The 15,253-nt window shown below is 38.6% G+C and overlaps 1 non-coding gene across 1 annotated transcript; it reads right to left on the bottom strand.

Annotated features, from left to right (window-relative positions):
* Positions 1 to 1,004: 1,004 nt before the first annotated feature.
* Positions 1,005 to 1,110, bottom strand: LOC141636312 (small nucleolar RNA R71). The gene has a single exon (XR_012540933.1). It is a non-coding gene; the product is annotated as a small nucleolar RNA R71 (small nucleolar RNA).
* Positions 1,111 to 15,253: the final 14,143 nt, after the last annotated feature.

Raw genomic sequence — 15,253 nt, 5'->3', positions numbered from 1 at the left:
CACACAGTAGATTGTCTAGGCTATTTGTAGCTGAGTCGATAGACTACCATGGTGAACCGAAATCCTGGCATGCTTTCTCTATTTGATCACCTTATTCATATTTTCTATCTTTATTACTCTTGTTTAATCTCTCTTTCCTTTAATCCTTATTTAGTTTAGAAATCAATAATCAAACCCCCCATTTCGTGACCCTAATAGACGGACCTTTAACAAATATCTTGCCTCCCTGTGGAGATCGACCCTGCTTATCACTAGCTTCTTTGTTAGTTTTAATTAGGTTTATTTTTGGTACAAAACGACAATATCAAATTTTGGCGCCGTTTCCGGGGAGGCAATAGCCCTATCTGTTTTTGTTTTCGTTTATTTTTATCCGTCTCAGGGAATTTCTATTTCTTGAGGCAGTTCTCACTTATTTCTTTCAGTGTTGTGTATGCCCAGGTCAAACATGTCGGATTTAGTTCCAGCTAATCCTGAGCCAAAAAGACTGTTTCGGCATAGACTCCGTCTGCAAAGAGGAATTCGAAAGGAAGACTTGAGTACTTTTGAACCCGAGCTACAACACTTCTTATTTGCAGAAGAACCGTCTTTTGAAGAAGACAACCTCATTTCTGCCGACAAGCCAGTAAAGATGCCTAACATTGCAAGTCACTCGGAGCCCAAAGCATCATCGATTCCTAAAGGTTTCAATCTCACGACTGATGACGGTAACACTTTCGATATCCGTCCGTCTTACATAAATCTGTTGGAAAGGAATCTGTACCGAGGCGTGGCGGGTGAAGATCCGCGAAAGCAAATGGAAGTCTTTACTGACTATTGCTCTACTATTCCCGCCACTAAGGGAGTAACACAAGACAAGATAAAGGAAGTGCTTTTTCTTTTTTCTCTGACTGACTCAGCCCGTGAGTGGCTGACTGATCTTGTCCGGACTGTTGCTGGTATCAACAACTGGGAGACTCTCGCACTTGCCTTCTACAAAAGATACTTCCCTCCACAACGCACTAATCAGCTTAGGGGTAAGATTACTAGTTTCAAGCAGGCACCTAATGAGACTTTCTATGAAGCTTGGTGCTAATTCAAGAAGTTGGTGAGGTCTCTTCCTCACCATGGTTTTGATCAGTGGTTTTTGTGCAACCAGTTCTACAATGGGTTGTACGATGACCACATAGCTATGATTGACGCCTCATCCAACGAGAGAATTCAAAAGAACATTGATGATGATAAGAGATGGGGCATTATTGAGGAGATGGCGACCCATTGTGCTGAATATGGGAACCCACGGGACGGTATTCGAACGATCCATTCGGTTTATAAGGCAGTCGTGGCTTAGCTGGAAGCCATGAATGCTCGGTTTGATAGATTGGAGCTGCAATCTGCTGGAGATCAACAGACGGTTCATCTGTTGACTAGATAGGAAACTGTCACTTGTGAGAGGTGTGGAAGCGATGACGGTCATACTGCTAGTGACTGTCTTACTGAGAAAGAACAAGTCCTTGCCTTTCAGCAATATAGGCAAGGAGGTGTGGGGACTCATTAATCTCATTTATTTACATATTGAATATGTGAATAATTAATTTAGTCATAAAATTAATTCAAGATCTTATGCATGCAAAACAACCACAAGAGTAAAGAAAAAGTTCCTTACATTTGATGTTTCGGCAATATGGGCACTAGTAAGATCACTTACCTTACCTAGTTCTTGAGATTTACTTATGGATAAACAAGATTAAATTGTAGAATCTCTCCCCAAGGATTGTACCAAGGTAATCCCTCTCAATACATTTACTAATTTTATTACTAGAAATTAGTAGATGTCCCTTTAAATTTTACTAATATAAATTATTACTACTACTAGTAATTAGATCTTAATATTAGTATTTTAGAATGATGTTTTTATTTTTCTTTCTCTCTCAAAAATCATGTTAGAGAACCAAAAATAAGATGTTTGATTAGAATCAATAAAATTGTGAAAACAATTCTCATAAGGTGAAGGGGGACAGAGGGGTGCCGGCACCTTGGTTTACCCAAGGCCAATGCATGCTTCTCATTTCTACAAATTGTTCTTCACAAGGAAAAATAGGTTTGCATACCTAAACCTAATCATAATTAGGTTGTCTTAAACAATTTAAGACAAAAGCAATATTGTCTCCCACTATATGGAGAAACCGGTTCTCCATTTATAAAATGGTGTTCCATTTTAACTTTGTTATTTTGTCAATTGTAGACGTGACATATGTGACATGTTATTAGACATATGTTCATGTAATGCATTTTTAACATATTAAAATTATTACATAAAATAAATCACTTGCAATGACATAAATAACAATATATGACTTAATATACTTAAAATGGACCATTTAATTATAATTCACAACATCTTGTAATTATAATACATTCATTCTAATTATAATTGTTTCATAAACAATAAAAACATCATCTAAATAAAAGGATTAATTAAGTCGTATCATCATACAATTAATTAATTTATCAATTGAGATTGTTACCCTAAAGGTATGACCTTAAGGGATCAAATGATCACCACCGTCACACGACAGTAATGTCAAACTCTAGTCAGCCAACCTTTACCGATAAATGTGGATCTGTTGACAATAAAGTATAACTTTCTCTCATGTATTCTTATCATGAGATTTAATCGCGTGAACGCATTATTGTCGAGGACACATACTCCAACAATCTCCCACTTGTCTAAGACAAGTGTGCGTCACGAATTCTCTTGTCCTATTACTATATCTCACTCAATGAAAGGTGTCTTGCAGATCGTACGTGCATTTGATCATATCATGAGTGGTTTTCTTGATCTAGAGAATAACTGTCTGACCGGAATTATCTACCATATATACCTTCCGAGCGTGGCCACGCATTTCCAGTTCATTGCTCCTCGAGTGCCCTTGAGATATAATAAAACCCTGACGGGGATGGACAATTACTATTGCACTCTTCCCTTTGATTAGCCACAGCTCATCATGACCCAAAACATGCCCACAAGACCCCAATTACGAAGGTCGCCGAACATAAATCAAAGTCACTCTAAAACTGTGCCATCTTAGGCGAACAGTCATTAGTCAAAGAATCGACTCATAAGAATACTATAGTAGCTCTCGCCACGACCAGGCTATAAAAAATGCCAGTACTCTATAAGCGGTCATAAGCCCGACAGAGTGTCCCTCACAGTCTGCCTATGTGATTGACTAGTCATCTCTTATAACTCTATGGCACTTGAACTTGCCATCGACCGCATCACACTCTAGTTACTTCGAGATGTCACCTCATGTAAGTAACTATGGGCGTTTACTATGTCAATATAGTTCACTTTAATGGGGTTCAAGATTGTCTCAACAACCCATTTGGATATGACAAAGTAATGAAAATTAAATTTAAAAGACAAATGCGATTATTCTATAAGAGCAAATAAAACAACATTTTATTTCATATCAAATAGTCTAGTACAAACTGGGCATGCGTTTAAGCCCCATGGATACAACATGTCCATCATGTTTAGCCTGCGATAAAGGCTTGGTGAGCGGATCAGCTATGTTATCATCCGTCCCAACCTTACAAATCGCAATTTCCTTTCTTTCAATAAAATCTCTAATAATATGAAATTTTCTGAGTACATGTCTAGATTTATTACTAGACTTTGGCTCTCTAGCTTGGAAGATAGTTCCATTTTTGTCACAATAGAGAGTAATGGGATCCTTGGCGGTAGGAACTACTTTTAGCCCTTCTACGGATTGCCTAATCCATAGAGCTTCCTTGGCAGCTTCTGATGCTGCAACGTAATAAGCCTCCGTAGTAGAATCCGCAATCACAGCTTCCTTGAAGGTTCTCCAGCTGACGGCACCACCATTGAGCATATACACAAATCCACCTTATGATTTCATGTCATCTCTGTCTGTTTGAAAGCTCGAGTCTGTGTAACCCTTAACACATAGCTCGGAGTCTCCTCCAAACACTAAGATAGAATCCTTAGTCCTTCGCAAGTACTTGAGGATATTCTTAACAGCTATCAAGTGACTCTCACCTGGATTCTCTTGATATCTACTTGCCATGCTTAAAGCATATGAGACATCTCGACGAGTGCATATCATGGCATACATGATTGATCCAACAGCGGAAGCATAGGGAATCAATTTCATGCGTTTAACATCATCGGGTTCGGAAGGTGATTAAGACTTGATCAAAATTATCCCACTTCCCATAGGAATCAAGCCTCTCTTAGACTGGTCCATGTTAAAGCGTCGAAGAATCTTGTCAATATAAGATTCTTGACTTAATGGCAATATCGTTTTGGGTCTATCTCTATAGATCCGGATACCTAATATGCGTTGTTCTTCTCCTAAATCCTTCATTTGGAAATGATTTCCTAGCCACTCCTTGACGGAAGACAACATAGGAATGTCATTTCCAATAAGTAGTATGTCATCCACATACAATATTAGGAACACAACATTGCTCCCACTGAACTTCATGTATAAACATGGTTCCTCAATACTACGAGTAAAACCATTTTCTTTTATGACATGATTAAATCGATGGTTCCAACTTCTTGATACTTACTTAAGACCATAAATGGATCTCTTAAGCTTGCATACTTTGTTAGGATTTTTAGGATCCACAAAACCTTCGGGTTGTACCATGTGCATTTCCACTTCTAAATGCCCATTTAGAAAAGCGGTCTTGACATCCATTTGCCATATTTCATAGTCATAAAATGCGGTGATCGATAACAGAATCCGAATTGATCTTAGCATAGCCACGGGGGCAAAGGTTTCGTCATAGTGAAGACCATGAACTTGAGTAAAACCATTTGCCACTAGCCTAGCCTTGTAGACATCATCATGTCCTTCTATGTCATTCTTTACTTTGAAGATCCATTTGCACTGAAGAGGTCTTGCCCCTTCAAACAAATCCACTAAGTTCCAAACTTGATTTTCATGCATAGAACTCATTTCGGATCTCATGGCTTCAAGACATAAAGCTGAATTTGGACTAGAGATTGCAGCTTTGTAGGTGGCGGGTTCGTCACTTTCAAGAAGTAACACATCAAAACTCACATCCTCTTGGATAAGTCCAGCATATCTATCAGGATGTCGAGAAACTCGACCCGACCTCCTCGGTTGAGGAATGATAACAGAATTAGACGACGAAGGAACGTCTTCATGCGTCTCTATTTCGGTTTGTGGCTCTTGAACTTCATCAAGTTCAAAATTTCTCCCACTCTGTCTCTTAGAAATAAACTCACTTTCTAAGAAGACAGCCTCACTAGACACAAACACTTTGTTTTCTTGAGGTTTGTAGAAGTAATATCCTCGGGAGGTAATGGGGCAACCTACAAAGATGCATTTTTCGGATCGTGGGGCAAGCTTGTTGTTGGTCTTTGCCTTGACGTAAGCGTTACATCCCCAAATCTTCATATAGGATAAATTAGGAACACTTCCTTTCCACATCTCATATGGAGTCTTTTTGGTTGCCTTTGTTGGACTATTATTCAATGATTTGATTGCGGTTTGGATTGCAAATCCCCAAAACGAGTCGGGTAACTCAGTTTGACTCATCATAGATCGAACCATATCTAGTAGGGTTCGATTTCTTCTTTCGGCAACACCATTAAGTTGTGGTGTACCGGGTGGAGTGAGTTATGACACGATGCCACAACCTTTCAAGTGTGAATCAAATTCATTACTAAGATAGTCTCCACCACGATCGGATCTTAGTACCTTTATCCTTTATTTCAATTGGTTTTCTACTTCATTTTGAAATTCTTTAAATTTCTCAAAAGCTTCACTCTTATACTTCATTAAGTAGATATACCGATATCTACTTAAATCATCGGTGAAGGTTATGAAGTAATCATAATTTCCCCTAGCGGTGATAGTCATTTGTCCACATACATCGGTATTTACAAGTCCCAATAGTTCACTAGCTAGAGTCCCTTTACCACTAAAAGGATTACGAGTCATTTTTCCTAGGAGGCAAGATTCGCATATACCATATGATTGAAAATTAAATGGTTTAATAACATTAGTGGAAACTAATCTTTTGATGCGATTCTCGTTGATATGACCCATTCGACAATGCCAAATGTATGATTCATTTGGATCACTTGATTTGAGTTTCTTCGATTGTATGTTATAGATGTCTTTACTTGGATTAGAAGTTTCTAGAACATAAATGCCATTAATAGAAGAGCCTCGGCCTATGACCAAGTCATTTCTTGAAATAATACAACAATTATGTTTTTAATGGCAAAATTAAAACCCTCTATGTCTAACATAGCAATTAAAATAATGTTCTTAGAAAGAGAAGGTACATAAAAACAATTATGCAAATACAACTCAAATCCATTTGTTAAAACGAAGACATAAGTTCCCTTGGATGTAGTCGCTACCCTAGCTCCATTCCCAAGACGGAGATCAACATCGCCCTTGCTTAGCTTTTCCACGTTTCTTAGCCCCTGTAAATGATTACAAAGGTGAGAACTGCAACCGGTATCTAATACCCATGTTGTGGTGGAAGTAAAATTTACATCAATAACATAAATTTCAGAAGGAATTATACCGAGTGGAATAACAAGTCCATCCCTAATATTTCCCAAATATATGGGCCAATTCCTCATCCAATGTCACATGCCATGACAATAATGGCATTCATCATCAACTTTGGCTCCTTTGGTAGTCCCACTAGCCATCTTGTTTCCATTGTTAAATTTTCTACCTTTCTTTCCCTTCCTTTTGAACCATTTTCCTTTAGTGGCAAGAACTTGTTTGCTAGGACTCCCACTAGTTTTGATATCCCTTTCTTCCAAAGATAAGGATCCCATAGATTTTGAGAGATGGTCTTCCCAAGAAACATTCACAAAAGATCTAGTCATAGTAGGTGGAATAGAGGAAGCAACGAAATTAAGGTTTCCATCAGAACCGATCCCAAAATGAAGCTCTCTAGTAGTATCGAAATTGTTGTTGGAGTAAATATCATCAAATAAGTTATGACAAGAGTCAATGGTAATAGGTGTTGTTGTATTAGTAGGATCCATTGCGATATATAAACTACAAACATGGAGGTAAAGGAAATATTAACATTTGTCATTTGATCAAACTTGCAAACATTTTTAAACAAGTTTTAAACATTTATATAGTGACCTCCACCCAACTATTATAAATAATCCCGAGATCCAAATTCATATTAACTCGGGCACGGTGAGCCGATTCATCCCTTATCAATATAACTCGGTGGATTAACTCTTTAATCGATTATACTTCTAGAACTCTCGGTCGATAAAATTACTCTAATATTTATCTTTTGCCCGGAACACATGCGACTACGGTCACGAATACTTCCGTTGAGCTCAATCCAAATTTCGATGTAATAACATTTTACTACCCACTTACCCAACGTAACAAGGTTTGTATTACGGTGAAGCCGGATTAACTCCCTTATGAAATTGGGATTCATGGTTTCTACTATTTGGTAAGGCTAATTCTCAATTATTATTTAGTGAGAGGTCTTGTCAATTTATTATCTATCACATTTTAAGTGAACTAAAGCGGTGAAATACGATAATTATAATTGACACGGTCGAGGAGTCGATTAAATAAAATGCATGTTTAGTTATGGCGATTTAGCGAATGCATGCAAACATATAAATAAATGCTAAACATAAAACATAAAATCCTAGTATGGCCTTCCTAAAAAGAAAATTTAATTAACTATTACAAATTCGAAAACCAACTCTATTGGTCCCTTTAACTTCACTTGGCACGCATTCCAAGGCAACACGGTCTTGTCGGAACGCCTTTCCTAATGGCACCGTCTTCAAGGATCTCCGGAATTACAAGTAATAATTAAAAATTACATAATTTCCTATTATATATTTGTAATAAAAATAAATCTATTAAATTAAAAAATGGTGATACGAGATCACAATAATTACAACCGAATCGATATTCCCATACATTCCGGGTAATACCAATTAAAAACTAAGGCCATACTAAGTAAAATTATAGAATTCAAAAATTATATATATCAAAAATATGACAATCATAAATAAAATGCAGCATTAAAATATGTATGTAACATGCCATGTGATGTGCCAAATTGCCTTATTTAAGCTAATATCGTATATTCGTTCCGGTTTTATGGATTAGTGTGACACTTAAACTTTTAAAATCACACAATATTACATAAATCAAATCTATGTCCAAGTTAATTACCCCAACCTTCTTAGGACTCAAAATTTATTCTTCACTAAACATTTGACAATAATTCAACTTGATATTATATAATTGCTCTTTAATCACTATTATTCATAATAATAAGGAAATATTCCCAAAAAGTCATAAAAATTCGAAAAAAATAAAATCATAATTTTTTATATCCTGGAAAATTCCCAACATCCCAAAATTTTAATAAAAATTTGTCTTTAGATTATTTAATTTATTTCACAAATAAATCATAAAAAAAAAACATAACTTTTAACCCATTAATTCCAAATTAATTATAAAAATATGCAATAAATCAAAATTAAAATTTTGAAAATTCTTAACAAGTTTCTAGAACCTGGAAATGACAAATTTATATCACATAAAAAATAATAACCATCCAAATTAAACGAAATTTGACATGAAACTTTAGGTCTGATGTTCATATCATATATACAACATTAGAAAAAAATTTCAAGCCTTAAAATTTATTTTAGCTATTTTTGGCTAAAATAGTCACTATTTATGTGATTTTTACATCTAAAAATCATAAATCATGCATAATAAAACTATTTCATTTGAAAATTTAAATACAATGTGTAAATATAGCATGTGACATCATATAAAAATTTCATGGGCAGAATCGAAGTTTAACTAATTTTAGTAATTTAAGTGACATTTTAATCAATAAAATGTAATAAAAATACCAAAAACATATTAAAGAGCAATAAAATACCATAAATCATCAAAAATGACCAAAAATCAATTTAGGACCAGAATGTTTATTATGCAAAATTTTCGTGGCATTTACTTCATAAATCCTTAATAACAAGTTTTATTTGTTAACTAATTAACTCGGAAAAACAAACCCGATTTTGCATGCAACAACTCTTGCTCTGATACCACTTGTGGGGATTCATTAATCTCATTTATTTACATATTGAATATGTGAATAATTATTTAAGTCATAAAATTAATTCAAGATCTTATGCATGCAAAACAACCACAAGAGTAAAGAAAAAGTTCCTTACATTTGATGTTTCGGCAATATGGGCACTAGTAAGGTCACCTACCTTACCTAGTTCTTGAGCTTTCCTTATGGATGAACAAGATTCAATTTTAGAATCTCTCCCCAAGGATTGTACCAAGTTAATCCCTCTCAATACATTTACTAATTTTATTACTAGAAATTAGTAGATGTCCCTTTAAATTTTACTAATATAAATTATTACTACTACTAGTAATTAGATCTTAATATTAGTATTTTAGAATAATTTTTTTATTTTTCTTTCTCTCTCAAAAATCATGTTAGAGAACCAAAAATAAGATGTTTGATTAGAATCAATAAAATTGTGAAACCAATTCTCATAAGGTGAAGGGGGAGAGAGGGGTGCCGGCACCTTGGTTTACCCAAGGCCAATGCATGCTTCTTATTTCTAAAAATTGTTCTTCACAAGGAAAAATAGGTTTGCATGCCTAAACCTAATCATAATTAGGTTGTCTTAAACAATTTAAGACAAAAGCAATATTGTCTCCCACTATATAGAGAAACCGGTTCTCCATTTATAAAATGGTGTTCCATTTTAACTTTGTTATTTTGTCAATTGTAGACGTGACATATGTGACATGTTATTAGACATATGTTCATGTAATGCATTTTTAACATATTAAAATCATTACATAAAATAAATCACTTGCAATGACATAAATATCAATATATGACTTAATATACTTAAAATGGACCATTTAATTATAATTCACAACATCTTGTAATTATAATACATTATTCATTCTAATTATAATTGTTTCATAAACAATAAAAACATCATCTAAATAAAAGGATTAATTAACTCGTATCATCATACAATTAATTAATTTATCGATTGAGAGTGTTACCCTAAAGGTATGACCTTAAGGGATCAACTGATCACCACCGTCACGACACAGTAATGTCAAACTCTAGTCAGCCAACCATTACCGATAAATGTGGATCAGTTGACAATAAAGTATAACTTTCCCTCATGTATTCTTATCATGAGATTTAAACGTGTGAACGTATTATTGTTGAGGACACATATTCCAACAGGAGGAGGTTCTTATTACAACAATCAAGGGGCAGTCCATCCCAATTTGAGATGGACAAGTCAAAATATTTTTAATCCTACTCCTCCACCGCAGCAGCAGCCATATGTTCCTCCTCACAAGGCTCAACAAGGCTTCCAAAAACCTCCTTCTTTTCCTCCACCGAACCAAGGAGCATCATCTTCAAGTGGGGTAGGTGAGCTAGCTGAGTTAAAGTCAATGCTTCAGTCATTGGCAAAGCAATGGCAGATGAGTGACCAACAGAAGGAAGCTTCAATCAAGTCACTTGAAACCCAAGTTGCTCAATTGGCCGCGAGCCAATCCATCAAAAACCGGGCCATTTGCCGTCTCAATCCGAGAAGAATCCACATGAGATGATTAATTTAATCAATTTGCGAAGTGGTCATTCCTACGAAGGACCAAAATTGTCGACTGATAAGGACATTTCAAACCCGGGAGACGTTATTATGGAGGATGAACAGCCATCTACTGCTGAAAATATGCCACACACGAAAGAAATACTCGATCGACTGATTTCTGGTGGCCGATCGAGTAGAATTATTGAAGAAAGCACTCGATCGAGTGGAAATGTTACTCGATCGAGTGAACGGGATAATCAAAGGATCGATCGAGAGGTGAAAACCACTCGATCGAGTGAAAATTTTGAATGAATTGTTCGATCGAGTGAAAATATGCCTCGATCGAACACTGTGCATATAGAGGAACTCGATCGAGAGGCTGTTATTGCTCGATCGAGTGAAATATCACCTGGAAAGACTCGATTGAGAGGCAAAAAGACTCGATCGAGTGAAAAAAGAGCTTGAACCTGCTGAAACGTTGGAAGAGAGAAACAAAGGGCTCGAGATTCCTATTACGGTTCCCTTCCCAAGGCGATTACATAGAATTAAAGCCAATCAACAGTTTGGCAAATTCGCCGAGCTCCTGAAAAGCTTACAGGTTACCGTTCCATTCGCCGAGTTGCTGACACAGGTACCCTGTTACTTAAAATTTATGAAAGAAATTTTTGTCGCGTAAGAGGCACATAAACGATCATGAGACGGTAGCTTTAACTGAGGTAGGGACTGCCCTAGTTCAAAATAAGTTGCCACCTAAACATTCAGACCCGGGTAGTTTCTCAATTCCATGTCATATAGGTACCCATTTGATTGATAATGCGCTATGCGATCTTGGTGCTAGCGTGAGCGTCTTACCTTTGTCTCTCGCTAAGAGACTTAGTTTGACTAAATTTAATTGCACTAACATTACCGTACAGATGGCCGATCGTAGTATATCACGGTCGTTAGGAGTTATAGAGGACATACCTATCAAAATCGGGAGATTCTTTATTCCCGTAGACTTCGTAGATATTCCCAAGGACACTCACACCCCTATTATTTTAGGGAGACCAGTTTTATTCACTGCTCGAGCAGTGATCGATGTTGGGGGTAAGACACTTACGTTTTAGGTAGGAGATAAAGAATTGATTTTTCATCAATCTAAATCTCGTAGGGCTCTCATGCAAGCTCAACCTTGCAATGCCCTATCCTCTACTGACTCAGAAATAGACACTTCAGCTGAGAGTGTTGAATTTTGTGCTGCTATTGTAACCCCTCCACCTCAGACTGAGAGCGAAAAGGAAAAACATTCTTCTGTTTTCCTTGCTACAGGTACAGATGAAATAAATGCTGGAATTGTCGACGGTCAAAGTGCAATTAAGGTCAATCAAAATGGGAATGCCAATGTCAAAGATGATGGGAAAGACAATGGGACGAAGAAAGTTCGTGCATACGTGGACGTTAACTATTCGCCCTCTACTAGTTCGAATTCAAGCTCATGGAGATCAAAGAGGACGGTCGAAGTTGCGGAAGGGACCTCCTCCAGTCAGAAGCCCTCCTTTGGGCTACTGAAATGTTTTGGGAATTGAGCAGGGAATGCCCCGTTGTAACAAATTGTAAAAATTTTTAACTTCCGTCGAACTTCTTTATTGCGTTTTTAGAACTGCTAGATTTTAGACTATATTAGCTTAGTTAGAAAGACTATAGACTGTTATTTTGCGATTTGGTATTGACAGGATGTATTTTTGCGTATTTTTATGCAGGTTTGGGGAGATAATGTCGCATTGGGATGAATTACACGAGAAAAGAGCTCGATCGAGTACTTTTTGTACTCGATCAAGAGAATTGTCCGAGGGAGTTGTTCGATCGAGAGGTTTCAGCTGCTCGATCGAGTTGGCAAAATTGAAGAGTTCTCGATCGAGTGGAATTATGCTCGATCGAGTGAAATGAAGACCAGACTTCTCGATCGAGTGATTTCAAATCACTCGATCGAGTGAAATTGAAAATCACACGCAGGAAGTAACTATTAAACTTCTTATTTTTCATTCTTTTATTTTCATTCTTCATTTTACCTTCCTTTTTTGCGACAATTAACCCCAAAATACTCCATAATTTCTGCCCCATTGCTAAATCCAACAGCCACATACTCATCCTTGCTAGCATATCGACATTTGCCCTCTACTTCTCCCTTATAATTTGCTCTTCGTCGCGGTCAATTAGGGTTTGCGGTTTTCATTCGAAAATCCGCCTATTTGCATCAATTTGAGTCGATTTTCTTGCTTATTCTTGTGGGTTTCGTCATCAAGTAAGTTCCCCCTTTACCTCTTTGTTGCTTGATGGCTTTATTTCGACCATATGAGGTAATTAGGGTTTTGGGTTTATCATTCAAAGTCGAAAATTCCGACTGAATTAGGCAATTCGTGATTTATTGGATTAATTGATTATCGTTCCCCTTTGCCCACTTGATTAGGATGGAAAGTAGCTCATTGCCATCGACTAGTTCGACTGTTGTTCCGTCCTTGACTGAGACGGTGGTCCCTGCTACTACCACCGTCCATCGCAATGTTAGTAATCTGCTTTACTACCCCTGTTTTACTGTTGTTACGGTACTCTGCTGTTGTCGCAAGTTTCGCCCTTTGTCGCATGACTAGCTTTGTTTCGCCTCCATCTCGCCTAGCTCTGCTTTGCTAGCTTTGCCTCTGCTTCTACCCGATGTCAAGTTTGCACCTTCTTAATGCAGTACGGTGACCACCCCTGCTGCGTGGTCACCAGCTGCTTACCGAGCGGCCTTAGTACCTCATTCTGTCAGAGGACGGGCTTCTTCTTCAGGTACTAGAGGCTGGGGTCGCGGATGGGTCACGCCTGCTGCTGGCCCCGTCACTATCCGAGTTGACGACTCACTTGACCCGCACCCCGACTACCCTGAGGTAATTTTCGTTAATGTTATACATCGCCAACGTTTCTTTGCCTTAGAGAGCTGTGATTTTCTGTCCACTAAATTTTTGTGTCGTAGGTCACTTGATAAGTTAGGTATCTACGAGCCTGTACTTGAGATTTTGAGAGGGGCGGGGATGACGGGACTGATTAACATGAGTGCCTTGACCTTCAAGGAGCTGACCCTCGAGTTTTTCAGCCCCTTTACCTTCTCTTCTGGCGCCTACGCCACTGACCCGACCTGTGCTTGTGTTTCCTTCCGATTATTTAACCGGACTGTTTCTTGGACCTTAGAGGAGTTTGGTACTGGGTTATATCTTTCTTTTACGAGTGACACTGCCGTCCCTAGGAAGGTCATCCGCCAGTTGTGGAGGACCTTGGCATAGACTACCTACGAGGAGCGCAAGCTCACGCATGTCCACCTTCCCCCGGCCCGTTACTTCTTGCATCTAATTGGTGGGACCATCTTTGGCTGTAAAGAACCTAACAATGTGAACAACATTGAGCTATCTATTCTTGATGGGTACCTGAACATTGACAGTGAGGGACCCTTTGTGCTTAACATTGCTTACTTGACTGCTCAGTACTTTCACACGGTGGGGCAGAAGACTACGGGCACCATTGTTTGCGGTGGCATAGCCACTTTTCTTGCCCGTTCTATCTTCCCCGCCTTTCCTCGTGACCTACAGCACCTAGACACTGATAGGTACCTTGACCTGGCAGCTATGTTGTCGATGACTTGGCTTACTTCTGACCATCAGACATGGAAGATTTGCAGTTCCTTGTCTGTACCCTTGCCTTGCACCACTCTGCCTCGTGTCGTTCCCCTGCCCACTGTTAGGGGCAGGATACCTCCACCACTACCCATGTATCACCTTCCGCTTGCTCCACCTCCTACCATGTCCGCTTCTAAGAAGCAGAAGAGACCGGAGACCGGAGAGGGATCCACACCTTCTACGGGTGGCCAGACTTCCACGGCCATTCCTACCCCGATCCCTACTCCTACTCCTACTCCTACTCCTACTCCTGCACCCGACCAGACACAGCCGGTTTACCCGGCTAATTTTGTACCTCCTCCACCCTTTGAGGCGTACGCGGTCCTTGACCAAGGGCGCCGTGACAGTTTGTTGCTTGAGCTTCTTAGCATGCAGGCTCGTATGGAGCGGGACACAGCTCTTACTTTGTTCCCTCTATATGAGTATCACATGATGCGACGACGTCCCGTTCTTGAGGGTTGGCCACACCCGTCTTTCTACCGGTACCCAGCTGAGGGGTACCCAGAGCCAGCCAGTGACGAGGAGGAGGGCACAGCTGAGGAGGAGGCGCGTACTCAGGCTGAGGAGGCGAGGAGGAGAGAGCAGGAGGTGGACCCAGACTTCACGGTGGAGGATGTGGAGGATGAGGCTGACGAGTAGCTACTGGTCTACTCACTTCCCCAGTTTTCAGGCTGTTTTGGGGAAGTTCGTGTTTTGTATGTATATTCTTGCTCTTTTATTTCTTTTTGTCTCCTTTTTATTTATTGTTTTTCATTCATTTATCGGTTGTATTTTCTCGTTCCCCCGTATATATCTACTGGTGTATGCTGGAGGACAACGAGGGTGTTGTCCGTTTTGGTTTGGGGAGGGTAATGCATCCTTTGAGTCTGCATTTGCATTTGTTTTTGCATTCACGTTTCTATTTTCT

This window comes from Silene latifolia, chromosome Y (assembly GCF_048544455.1).
Source record: "Silene latifolia isolate original U9 population chromosome Y, ASM4854445v1, whole genome shotgun sequence".
Lineage (NCBI taxonomy): Eukaryota > Viridiplantae > Streptophyta > Magnoliopsida > Caryophyllales > Caryophyllaceae > Silene > Silene latifolia.
This window is presented reverse-complemented; position numbering and strand designations above follow the sequence as displayed.